General features: G+C 30.1%; 1 long non-coding RNA gene across 3 annotated transcripts; it reads right to left on the bottom strand.

The window, feature by feature from the left end:
- Positions 1 to 7,567: 7,567 nt before the first annotated feature.
- LOC139891596 (uncharacterized) lies at positions 7,568 to 9,644 on the bottom strand. Of its 3 annotated transcripts, XR_011773719.1 has the most exons (6): positions 9,322 to 9,644; positions 8,720 to 8,831; positions 8,603 to 8,634; positions 8,400 to 8,481; positions 8,168 to 8,205; positions 7,568 to 7,799 (listed from the first exon to the last, which is right to left on the bottom strand). It is a non-coding gene; the product is annotated as an uncharacterized lncRNA (long non-coding RNA). The 3 variants fall into 3 exon arrangements; XR_011773717.1 differs by having other exon boundaries at positions 8,400 to 8,634; XR_011773718.1 differs by lacking the exon at positions 8,603 to 8,634.
- Between the last annotated feature and the right edge of the window lie 4,252 nt (positions 9,645 to 13,896).

Here is a 13,896-nt window from a genome sequence, read left to right as displayed (position 1 = left end):
TGCTTAAAAGTTTGTACATATTTTAATGAGGTGTTTGTAAAAGATTGTACAATTTATTTTAAAGTTTGTACATGTCACACCCCTCAAAATGGACCAGGGGTAATTGTGACCATTCATATCATAACACAGTTGTATAAACGAGAACGACTCTATATGAGATGTTTTAAATAAAACTTTTATTAATAAAACAACGGAAGCAGTAATAAATGTTTACATCATCAATAAAATGTAAAATAAGTGTTTATAAAATAAAATATAATATGCGATGTGGACTCCATGCAAGCATCAAATCTATCATCACATAGTTGCAAACAGCTAGCTCAATCATCACATGAGACAAAACATGCTTAAAGTGTCAACCAAAAAGGTTGAGTGAAATTCATAGGTTTATAAATAATATCCAAAGTTTTAGACCACAAGATTTAGTTTAAGCTGATCAATACATATATATTAATCCAAAAGTGTTGCTGCAGTTTGTAATATCGCTACTAAACAAAATTTACCCTATTACACCTTGTACTGTCAGTGTCGTGGAATCATTATTATGTAACCACTGACCAGCGGTCAAATGGCTAGAGACGTTACTCTCAATAGGCCTACTCACAATAATTAAGTTTGAATTTAAGCATAGCAATTAACGATATTACAGTAGGGATTTAGCATGAATCAAAGCATGACAACATAGTTAACAGTTGAGTACTTGTGTCTAAGCGTAAAACAGTTATAAAGCAAACATGTGTCTCACCCCAAGTTATAAAATAGTTATGAAATAGTAAACAAAAAATGGGGCTCTGAAGTTCACCTTAAATAGCAGTTGAAGTTAATCCACAAAGAAATGAGATGAACGGAAGTAAGTACCCGAGATCTCAACATAGAGATATAATGTTTGGTCAGTTATTGTCTAACAGACAAAGAGTATGTTTATTAATATAATGACTATATTAATAGTGACGGTTCATGATAAGAGTTTCTACTTTTGGAAAGTTTCCATTTAAAGTAGGTTTCCAATTTTAGATAGTTCGGGTAATAATCCTTCACGTTAAGATGTTGTATAGCTGATATCAAAACTTCGGTGCTATCTAGTAAGTCAAGAGATGACCAGATGTAATCGGGGGTCAGGAACTTTCAGTTGGACTATAAGTCGACAACCTTTCGTTTAATCCAAAACCTTATTCTGATAATGACAACCTATACATCATCCGAGCATGACCGTAAGTAGAGGTGAAGTTCGAAAGTCATACGTTATCTTGTTGATTATAACATTTACTTGTTAAGTGCGTATAGGAATACGACACGTTTATAATTAATTGTACATTATATACATTGTATAAGTTCATGTCATATATAATTCACATAAGTATTTAGTTATTAGTAATATATTAATATTAATAGTTTAGTTAAAATTGTACTATTATATATATATATATATATATATATATATATATATATATATATATATATATATATATATATATATATATATATATATATTAAGTTTAGTTATATAAGTTTAATAGTCTTTATTAAAGTTTATTAATATAAGGTTAATAATAGTGTATTATGTTTATAAGGTATTATATAACTTAATATAATACATTAAATAATACTTTTCATAACAATAAATATATATATATATATATATATATATATATATATATATATATATATATATATATATATATATATAAATATATATATGTTACTTCATTAATAATTTAGGTTACATTAATAAATAATATCACTATTTAGTAACAATAGTAATAATTGATTTATATAATTGTTTATGTGTAGAGATTTAAATGAATATATTCTATTAAATAGTAGATTAGTTATAAAAATTATATTTATAATTTTCACAGGTTCTAGATACATATATAATATCTTAATACTAATTATAACATATTACAATTATTTAATTTAGTTGTGTTTTAATTTATAAGAGATTAAATAAATAAATAAGAAAAGGTTTCAGCGATTAAAAAAGATATACCGAAAATAAAAATAAAAGAAAAGAAAGAAAAAGAAGAATACCTCAAAGAATATTTTTTTCAAGTTGAGAGAATTCAAGAATTTGTGACAAAATTTTATGAAGAGGATGTGTGTATTTATAGGTAAAAGTGGATTGAAAACAAGTTAAGTTTATAAGATAAATACAAAATTTATTTATTATATTTTTTTATTTATGCTAGTCGTGATCTTATATATATATATATATATATATATATATATATATATATATATATATAAGGGCAGGTTCAAACGAGAACCACAAAAATGTCGAGAACTGCGAGAACTTTTTAATTCCATAGTTTTTATGCATTTAAATGCAACAAATTACATGCAAATGTTAATTAATGCTCATATTAACAACAAACATATGTTCATTACCACAAATTACATGTTAAATTGTTAATTATATGAAACTCTTCATATGTTCAGAAACAAATATGCACATGTGAACGAAAAACTATATATTTGATTATATAGGTAAAATATAAGTTTTTATTCAAACTATATTATGTTCAATTTTAATCTCCATCAACATTTATGGGTGACTCATTCTAGTTACATGTGAAAATCTTTATAAATTCACAGTTCTCGCAGTTCTCGCCTTTTTTGTGGTTCTCGTTTGAACTTTTGACTATATATATATATATATATATATATATATATATATATATATATATATATATATATATATATATATATATATATATATATATATATATATATATATATATATATATATATATATATATATTAATTTATTTATTTATTTGTTTATTTTTTTTATATTTTTTTTTATATCATAAAGAAGATTCTAGATTTCTTAAAATTTATTTATGTGTTACTTCATTTATATATACCGAATATTATATTTGTTTTATAAATTCTTGGTTTATATCAATTTATTAAAAAAATTGCTATTACATATAACTTAATTAATTTAGTTACCTCAAAGTTTTATAATTTATAAATTTGTCACAATATGTTTTTACTAATTGTATTATTAATAAAGTTAATTATATAACTTTATATAGGTTCGTATAATTATTATCAATTAAAGTTATTAATATAACTTTAGTAAACGTTAGTGTTGTCGACAAACAATTTATATTCGGTCAATGTTGAATTAATTGTTCATTGATTGCATTTAAATAACAATCCTAATAGTTAATGAAGACAAACCCTAGGGGCAGAATAGTCATTACAGTAAGGAAAAGTGAGAGTTGTCACAGTATCACCCCGTTGATGGAAACTTCGTCCCAAAGTTTTAGGTAGATTTCGCGGATGCATCAGCGGTTGAGAAGAGATGGGGATATGTTCGTTTCATTTTGTCTTCACGTTCCCAGATATACTCGGGGCCTCTTCGTGAATTCCAATGGATTTTAACAATGGGAATGTTGATTTGTTTCAAGCGTTTAACCTCACGATCTATAAATTCTATGGGTTCTTCGATGAAGTGCATTTTATCATTAATGCGTAGATCATCCAAAGGAATAACAAGTATGTCATCAGCAAGACACTTTTTCAGATTCGAGATGTGAAATGTATGAACTTTAATTAACATGAAGTATTGACTAGAAATTATCATTCGGTCAACGTTTTGTTAAAGCAAAGTTTACACTCAATCATAGTGGGGATCTACATTTCCGTCCGTATAAGGCCTCAAAAGTTGCAACCTTAATACTTTCATGGTGACTATTGTTGTAGGAGAATTCAACTATTGCAAAATGTCTATCTCAACCTGTGCCGAAGTCGATAACACAAGCACGAAGCATATCTTACAACGTTTGAATGGTTCGATCACTTTGACCATCGGTTTTCGGATGATAAGAAGTACTCATGTCGAGTTGAGTTCCAAGAGCAGATTGTAAAGATTTTCAGAATCTAGAAGTGAATCGACTGTCGCGATCAGAAATGATAGAGATATGAACTCCATGACGTGAAACAATCTCTTTAATATAAAGTTGCGACAATTTCTTCATTTTGTCGATTTCCTTGATCGGTAAGAAATGTGCAGATTTAGTAAGACGATCCACTATGACCCAAATAGTATCATTGTCACTAGAAGTATTGGGCAATTTAGTAATAAAGTCCATAGCGATACATCCCCACTTCCACTGCGGAATATCCGATTGTTGAAGTAAACCAGACGGCTTTTGATGCTCGGCCTTAACTTTTAAACAAGTAAGACACTTGCTCACATATTCAGCAATATGAGATTTCAGATTAGGCCACCAATAAAACTCTTTCACATCGTGATACATTTTACCAGAGCCTGGCTGAATAGAATATCTAGTCTTGTGTACTTCATCCAAGACTATTCCTCGTAGATTTTTGATGTATGGAACAGATTCAATTGTTAAAATACCGTGTTCTATTTCCCTTGAGTTCGAGTTGCTTTTCGAGACCTTTCAGTCCCTCGAGTTAGACATTTTCTTCCTTCAATGCCTCAAGTTGTGCTTCGCGGATTCGAGTTGTAAGATTGGTCTCAATGACCATGTTCAAAGCTCGGACTCGAATAGGTTTATTACGTTCCTTTCAACTGAGAGCATTGACAACAACATTTCCCTTACCGGGATGGTACTTAAGCTCACAATCGTAGTCGTTTAATAGTTCAACCAATCGCTGTTGCTTCATGTCCAGTTGTTTCTGATCGAAAATATGTTGAAGGCTTTTATGAACGGTAAACACCGTGAATTTAATTTCGTAAAGGTAATGTCTCAACATCTTCAATGCAAATACCACAACTCCTAAATCCAGGTCATGTGTGGTATAATTCTTCTCATGTTTCTTAAGTTGTCTAGATGTGTAAGTAATAACATTGTTACGTTGCACCAAAACACATCTGAAACCTTGGTTCGAAGCATCACAATAGATTACAAAATCATTGATGCCATCAGGTAATGAAAAATTTTGGGGATGTGGTCAATTTATCCTTTAGAATCTTATATGCAGATCCATGTTCTTCGTACCACTCAAACTTCTTCCCCTTATGAGTTAGCTTGGTGAGAGATTTGGCTAGAATGGAAAAGTCTTTGATAAACCTTCGGTGATTATCAGCAAGTCCCGAAAATTGGCGAATATGCTTTCTTGTGCCAAAAAGATATTAAATCATAGAATTGATGTTTACGAGGGTTTTGTGGTTTAGCTGTGAAATATCGGAAGTAGAAACTTCTCATACAAGCTTAGTGATATCTCTATCTGTGATACCAGTGTAATAACAATTAGGATTGATACCAATCTGAAATACAGTTGGGGTTGAATTCCCACAGTACCTCCCTTAAGAATAGGTGTGACCAATGTGCGTATCTCAGACACTGATTTCACAGCCCACATTTATGCCACAACCAACCCTAAAAAGAATAGTTGATGAGCGCAAAAGGTATGTTTTGTTCTTGCACAGAGGATAGGAGGAACTGTGATCCAATCATAGTGTAAAATAATTAAAAATTTCTTTTAGAAAAATGCGTTAAAGAAATTATAAAAAAGTTTGAGTCGTTTTAATGTTACAATAATAATAGAACGAAGTTCTTAGTAAAACTTGTACTATTTTAAGTAAAACAATTTTGGGCTAGTTAAACCACCCATAAAAGAATTTGATTTATAGGGAAAAAAAATATGTACTAATCAAAAATAAGTAAAGGTAATTTTATTTACTTTATTATATAAATATATACGATTTATAGAATTTACACGAGTGTCAGTAAATAAATTTATTTATAAAATTTTCGAGAAAATCGCACAGTAACATAGTGTGTATAAAATTTTGGATAAACAGAATATTCATATTTTGGGAGGTTACGAGTTGGAGAAAGATCGAGAAAAAAATCGATTGAAGGACCTTGAAAATTTTGGGTGACATTTGAGCAACAATGTTACGAGGTAATGAAAACTATTAAAATTAAATGTGGTTGATGACTATTATTAGAGCACGAGTTCTTGGAATTCAAAATATTTATGTGTGAAGTTGTTGCTGACAAGTGATGTATGAATGGTAGAGTATGAGAACGTGAAGTTAATCCCCTGTTGACTTTGAAATGAAATGAACGGAAGTAAGTAACCGAGATCTCAACCTAGAGATATAACGTTTGGTCAGTTATTGTCTAACAGACAAATAGTATGTTTATTAATATAATGACTATATTAATAGTGACGTTTCATGATAAGAGTTTCTACTTTTAGAAAGTTTCCATTTAAAGTAGGTTTCCAATTTTAGATAGTTCGGGTTATAATCCTTCACGTTAAGATGTTGTATAACTGATATCGAAACTTCGGTGCTATCAAATAAGTCAAGGGATGACCAGATGTAACCGGGGGTCAGGAACTTTCAGTTGGACTATAAGTCGACAACCTTTCGTTTAATCCAAAACCATATTTCCATAATGACAACCTAGACATCATTCGAGCATGACCGTAAGTAGCGGTGAAGTTCGAAAGCCATACGTTCTCTTGTTGATTATAACATTTACTTGTTAAGTGCGTATAGGAATACGACACGTTTATAATTTAATTGTATAATATTTACATTGTATAAGTTCCTGTTATATATAATTCACATAAGTACTTAGTTATTAGTAATATATTAATAGTTTAGTCAAACGAAAGGTTAATAATGTATTATGTTTATAAGGTATTATTATATAACTCAATATAATACATTAAATAATACTTATCATAAATATATATATATATATATATATATATATATATATATATATATATGTATATATACTAGATTTAAGAGCCCGTGCGTTGCACGGCAACTCTATAAATTAATATTCAATAACGTTATTATTGACACCGATAATTTGTATGAGACAATTGAAAATGACTAAACGGATTCATTACTGATAATATATGTATTGAAAGGGAATGTTTTGATAATTTTCTTTGGTGCTATAATACATATATATTTTGTCATTAACAGATACAGGCAACCTAAGTAACATATATTTTGTCATAACATATATAAGCTACCCAAACACTACAAACTTAATTATGAAAATTCAGTGATGTCTTTCAAACACATATAGGCCCCTCGTAGACATTTAACATGCTAAAGGAAATAATTTATGTGATAGACAAGTACAAACCTTAAAGCCTCTTCAAATATTTCATCACGATTTTATGGTGATATTTGTAACTTGTTTGCAATGGCACTATTATTCAGTTTAGTTCTATGAATGTGATCCCAATACACTCGCCATGGGCTAATGGGTTACAGTTTGCAATTATAATACAAAATTTGCAAATAATAGCCATTAGGGTTATGGTTATCAACTGCGGAGTATAATTTAAACAAAACCTATCTCAATCTTTGTTATTCTTTCTGACTACTATTAAGGCACTTTTTGAAAGCATCAAGTACAAATTAAACAAAACCACCAACTACAATACACACAAAAGCATGAAGCAAATGTCTGCATATTCTGAAAATATGCACAAACAGAAGGAGCTAAGAAAGTCATCAAGTTGGTTTTCCCTCTAATTCAAAGAGTGTAAAGTTCTTGAGATAAATCCAATACTTTTAACCACTAATCATTTGAGGCAAAACGAACTGTCATATAATTGAAGAAACCAAATATATCAAATATGTAGTTGTCCTGATGAGAAATAAGTTGTGTAAAACACATATGAGAAATGTAAGTTTCAATGATTTTGTGATTATAGAAATAAGTGATATAAAGTCTGAATACTTCATGCTAATCACACAAGTAATTGTATACACATCTTCAATGACTCGTTTGCAGGTATCGTAACAGTACTCCGTAACAAAGGTTTATGTCGAGTCCCTATAAAAAAAATAATATCTTCATGAGCAAAAGTACTACTATGTAACAAACGATAGTGAGCCCGACCTAACCAAAATAATTTACTCAAACGATGGTGAGCCTATAGCCAAAATGACATAACCAAATCGTCACCAAGCCAATTTTGCCACCTATTATGGTGTGCAAGATATAAATTACAGAAAAAGAATCATAACATGTAACTAAACATATCATAATAGCACCATAAATCGTATTTAACATGTAACTAAGAATTTAATTCCATATTTAATTCCTAAATAAATATAAATGCCAATATCTTATCAAGGGCAACCAAAGTGACACAAACACATATAAGAGAATTATAAATGATGCTTAGTGAATCGACAAACCTGTAAAAGGCATCAAACGCTATCAAAAACGTGATACCCTAAAAAACATAAAAGATGATTTAGGGTTATTATGATTGGGGTTAACAAACGATTTGTTAACTGAATCGATTAATGATAACCATACATAATTAATGAATCAAAAACCTTAAAGTTATACTATTAAAATCAACCATCAGCAAGGAATATACAAATCAAAACACTCATAGCTTGAAATCATATTGAAACCTCATACCTTGTTGCAAGGAAATTTATAACATTCTTATGACCATCATTATTCATTTGACCAAGATTATTCTTTTGCAACACATAAAAATCTGTCAATTTGAACAAAAATCACAAAGTTAGCCATTTTTCATTTGGACATTTCATCAAACACTTGGTGTGCATCATGTATAGTGTTAATAAAAAGAAACATAATCTTTTAAAAGTAATAACTTTGTAGCATCCAAAATCTAACTACTGCTTTCCTGGAATTAAAAATAAAAATAAAATCATTATGAATAATGAATTAAAACAAATACTAACATATAAACAAATACAGTCATATCATACCAAAATCAACAAACAGACTCATATTAAGACACGTATGGGAACGTCGATAGCATTCAGTAGACAATGAAGCATGGTTCTGAACATCGTAGCCAGAAATGTATGTGTCCTGAACCTGCATCGTTTATTATACAGAAAAATAAAATAAAATAATAAGATAGTTTCAATCAGAACAAATAAATTGCATTATTTTGTATACTAAACAAACATAATCAATAAGTACTGAAAAAAATATGTAGTTAGCAAAGATTATGTACAAAGCAAGATTATAACCAATTAAAGCTTCAAAAAAATTTGAAGCTTAATTCGTTAAGAATTTCTATGGAAGATATGCATTATCCAAAACAATCAAATTAGAATCAGTTGATCGAATTATTAAGCAGTAAATCGTAAGAATAAACATAAATTTGCAAGATTATTAAAGCTTTAATCGCAAGATTAAACCATGAATTTACAAAAATGAAATAAAATAATAAAAATCGACTGCTAAACTAACATTAATTTGAAAGAAAAAAAATACCAGGTTAAAAACTTCTATCCAGTAATCGAATATGAAAAGAAAGACCTGCATACTCTTGATTAATAACAAAAAAATCAATTCCTACCTGGTTCGCTAGTATGAAGACCTGTGAGCACCGTCCTTCCGATTTCAATGGTGGAAATCACCCAGTTGAAGTCAATCTCAAAAGTATTGATCTTTGATCATATTAGGGTTTTTGTGAATTGGTACTTTGGATTTGATAGAGATTTACAGAAAAAAACAGATCAATAAAACACGAAATAAGACTAATTTTGGAGACGTATTTACAACCCTAATTTTGGAGACGTAATAGATGCTTTTGCACATGGTGCGTGCAAAAAGTGAGAAGTAAGTCTTGGGAATGGGATTAAAAATTAAAAATTTGAATTTGAATCTGATTTCAAAAATTTGAGCTACATGGGATGGGGACTTGGTGGTGACTTGGTGTATTTATCTATATGTATATGTGTGGTGTGAGTTAAAATGGAATAGCAACAAATTTTGTGTATGTTGAAGTTTTTTTGTGAGTATGCATTCTCTCCTAAGTGGACCTTAATTCATGGGTTGAATGCCATGTGGAAAAATGGAAATAGATATATATATATATATATATATTCATGTTAATTCATTAATAATTTAGGTTACATTAATAAATAATATCACTATTTATTAACAATTGTAATAATTGATTTATATTATATAATTGTTTATGTGTAGAGATTTAAATGAATATATTCTATTAAATAGTAGATTAGATTTAAAAATCATATTTATAATTTTCACAGGTTCTAGCTACATATATAAATTCTTAATACTAATTATAACATATTACAATTTTTTTAATTTAGTTGTGTTTTGATTTATAAGAGATTAAATAAAAAAAAGAAAATGTTTCGGCAATTAAAAAAAATATACCGAAAATAAAAATAAAAGAAAAGAAAGAAAAAGAAGAATACCTCAAAGAATATTTTTTTCAAGTTGTGACAATTTTATGAAGAGGATGTGTGTATTTATAGGTAAAAGTGGATTGGAAAACAAGTTAAGTTATAAGATAAAAACAAAATTTATTTATTATATTTTTTATGCTAGTCGTGATCTTTTATATATATATATATATATATATATTATTTTTTATAACATAAAGAAGATTCTAGATTTCTTTAAATTTATTTATTTGTTACTTCAGTTATATATACCGAATATTATATTTTTTTTATAATTTTCGGTCTATATCAAATTATTAAAAAAATTCCTATTACATATAATTAATTAATTTAGTTACCTCTAAGTTTTATAATTTATAAATTTGTCACAATATGTTTTAGTAATTGTATTGTTAATAAAGTTAATTATATAACTTTATATAGGTTCGTATAATTATTATCAATTAAAGCTATTAGTATAACTTTAGTGAACGTTAGTGTTGTCGAATAAAAATTTATATTCGATCAACGTTGGATTAATTGTTCATTGATTGCATTTAAATAACTACCCTAATAGTTAATGCAGACAAACCCTAGAGGCAGAATAGTCATTTCAGTAAGAAAAATTGAGGGTTGTCACAATACATATGGTCATGAGGGTGTTTTATTATAAGGTTATACATAATGCTTCAACTATTGTACATATTATTATGAGAGTGTTTTACCATAAAGTTGTACATAATGTTTCAAATATTGTACATATGGCCTTGAGGTGTTTTATTATAAGGTTGTACATAATGCTTCATATATTCTACAATTAACATGTTAATATTTTTATTAAATACAATTAATCTAAGCTCACAGTGAGCTTAGATTTTTTCTATATATTTTTGATTTTTTTAAGCTTGAATAATCTTTGTTTATGACATTATCATTTTTACAGATTTATATGATAATATAGATAGATAATCAATAATACTTTGTTAAGTTTAAAAATTTGCTAGAAATTAATATAAACAAAATTAATTAATACCTTAAATGCTCAAATGAATTCAGTCAAAGTGTATTTAACTTCCGGTGCGAGCGCACACTTTGAAAGGAGATTCTAACTCTTTATACGTATAATCCCATATACGAGAACCCCAAGGATATTGTGCTATATTATTTAGATCATCGATGAGATGTAGAAACGTGTTGTTAATCTTGTAATGTGAAGCCTTGATAACCTTGGTTCCTCGCAATATCGGTAATAGTCAAATCGCCCTTCCTAACATATCCCGCATAGTTTGCTTGAGCCTCCATCATCATTGATAGATTATTAACATTGACTTGAGTAACTTGATAAAAATCCATTGTAAGGTGAGTGATATCGGCTAAAAAGTCACGTTTTTACCCCCGATATTGAGTCCCGAAGAGCGTAAAGTTCAAAACTTTATCGGGAAAATAATCGCATTTTCGGTTAAATTTGTAGATAAAGTGATTACGAAGACGATGCAAAAAGAATCAAGAGAATCGGATCTAAAACGAAGATTCTAGAGCTAAAACGGTGAAAGACAAGAAATCAAGTTTCGATCCAGCAATTCAGCAAGCCAAACGGGCTGCCAAACGGCCTGCCATACACTCTGATCAAACGGGCTTGTCAAACAGGCTGGCCAGGCAAATGGGCCTCATCAAACGGCCTGCCAAACGACTTGCCAAATGGCCTGCCAGCCGTTTGCAGGCCATTTTCACTTCTATTTAAAGGTCTTTTATCATCCAATTTAAACACACCTCTCCTCACTCTCTCACTACAATACAATTTCTCTCACTAGTGCTTTCAAGGTCTTCTCCCCTCTGAGTGGGAAATTAAGTACCCGGAGGCGAACGCCGAAGATTGTAATATGAGCGGTCTAGAGGATGTCAGCACTTGTAATGGTCCAGATCTCGTCTGTAAACAGTGAACGCTTTCCTTAATTTAATGAAGTTATCTTGTTATTTTAAGTTTCTTTCATCTTGCATGCTTATTTATCCGTTGCGAATGTTTATTATGTGTTGAATAATTTATCTGAAACTTATGCTATTGTTATGTTGAAACCTTGACAGTTTAGAATTTTAATTTACGGATCACCCTTTCCGCTTATTCACGTGGCTATAACCTAGTATTAGGACCTGATCAACCGTAGGATACAAGGTAAGTAGTTATGTGTGCTTAACGTCATAATAGGAATATAGTACCTACGTACGAATAACCATTTATTCGTCAAAGAAGAGCTGCCCATTTAGGTTGTGATTAGAGTAGGCACTATAGAGTTCAGTGAACACTAGCTTGCTCAGAAGCATGATTCGCGTCAGAAGCAACGTTCTTGAGATGTTGTAAGATGATCCGGGATTGAATAAGTGATCGTAATGGAGAGACTTCTAATCCAATTAGCAGTACCTTTGAATATCTACGATTGCACATATGTTAAATGTTAAGGCATAGCGTAGTATTAAGTGGTGGAACATTGCTTTAGTTAGACTAACTAGGATTAAGAAAAGCTGAGACTTTTCTTTAGGGATATACCACTTTGTTCATGTACCTAGGATTCTATCCATAAGTTCGTTTAAACCCTCCAAGGTTAACGTTGGGAGTAGGGATATCCATCTTAGCCAGAATCTTCAAGGCCTAAACTCTTAGTGACAAATCAGTTAGGTTTGTAGCCCAGTTGATTGAGGTTTAGTGTTTATTCTAGGAAGTTAAACTCTTGTGATAGTTCCCCATCAGGATTCTATTCTCCATACCTATCTATCTTTATCTTTATAGTTATATCATAGTTATAGTAGTTAATCTTAATCTATCACCTCTTGTCACTAAGGTTAACTATATAGACACTTTTATCCTACGTTACTGAGCAAACATACAAAAATACGAACCTGAGTTATATTTACCACTTACTCGTTAAAAGAAAGACAAGTAGGTGAGTTATAGCTAGGAAACCCCAGCTAAATATAAATAACAAAACCATTACTCTCTTTTGGTAGCTAATTCTAACGTGTTGCGACCTAACGACACCGCACAAATAAAACCGCCCTTTTTGGCCATATCATAAGTAGATGTAAGTTTCTGGCGCCGCTGCCGGGGACTTATTTTCTGTCTGTTAAGGTAACCATTGATTCTGTCAAGATATCTGAAATTCTTGAGTGGTGTCTAAGAAAGACAATTACACACAGACTTGGTTGTTGGATTTTCCAAACAGTCTCCAATTTATTGGAACCAAAAGGATCCTGCCTCTCCGTTGCCGGTCTGGCCACTTGTTTCAAAGATAAATTGATAAGAAACACGCATGCTTAACAAACAGGGAGTTTGTCGGTATAGGATTTAAAGTCGCCATTATAGTAAACCCTTTTAAAACTATAAAAATAAAATATTAATTATGGTATTAATTTCTGTAGATTCCAGTTCAAACTTAACCGACTACGAAGAAAGTGTGAAAGGCAGTTGCTCTCCCACCACTTCGAAAACCGGAGAAGTTTTCCTTTATAAAACCAAAACAAATCTAGACCCTGATGAATCTCATCAAGATTAGTTCTTGATCCTTGTAGTCCAAGAAGCAGGATATCTTCATCCGAGTTAGAGATTTCATTGCTTTTAGATAAGTTTTACTCAAATGACCCAGGATTCGACCCTCTTCACGATCCAAAAGGGAGGGTCAGTCTTAACGAACTCCTGATTATGGAAGATGAATTATGTGACAACCCAGAAATTTCCAACCAAATTT

Source organism: Rutidosis leptorrhynchoides, chromosome 2 (assembly GCF_046630445.1).
Source record: "Rutidosis leptorrhynchoides isolate AG116_Rl617_1_P2 chromosome 2, CSIRO_AGI_Rlap_v1, whole genome shotgun sequence".
NCBI classification, from domain to species: Eukaryota; Viridiplantae; Streptophyta; class Magnoliopsida; order Asterales; family Asteraceae; genus Rutidosis; species Rutidosis leptorrhynchoides.
The sequence above is the reverse complement of the archived record's forward strand: the minus strand, read 5'-3'. Positions and strand labels throughout refer to the sequence as shown.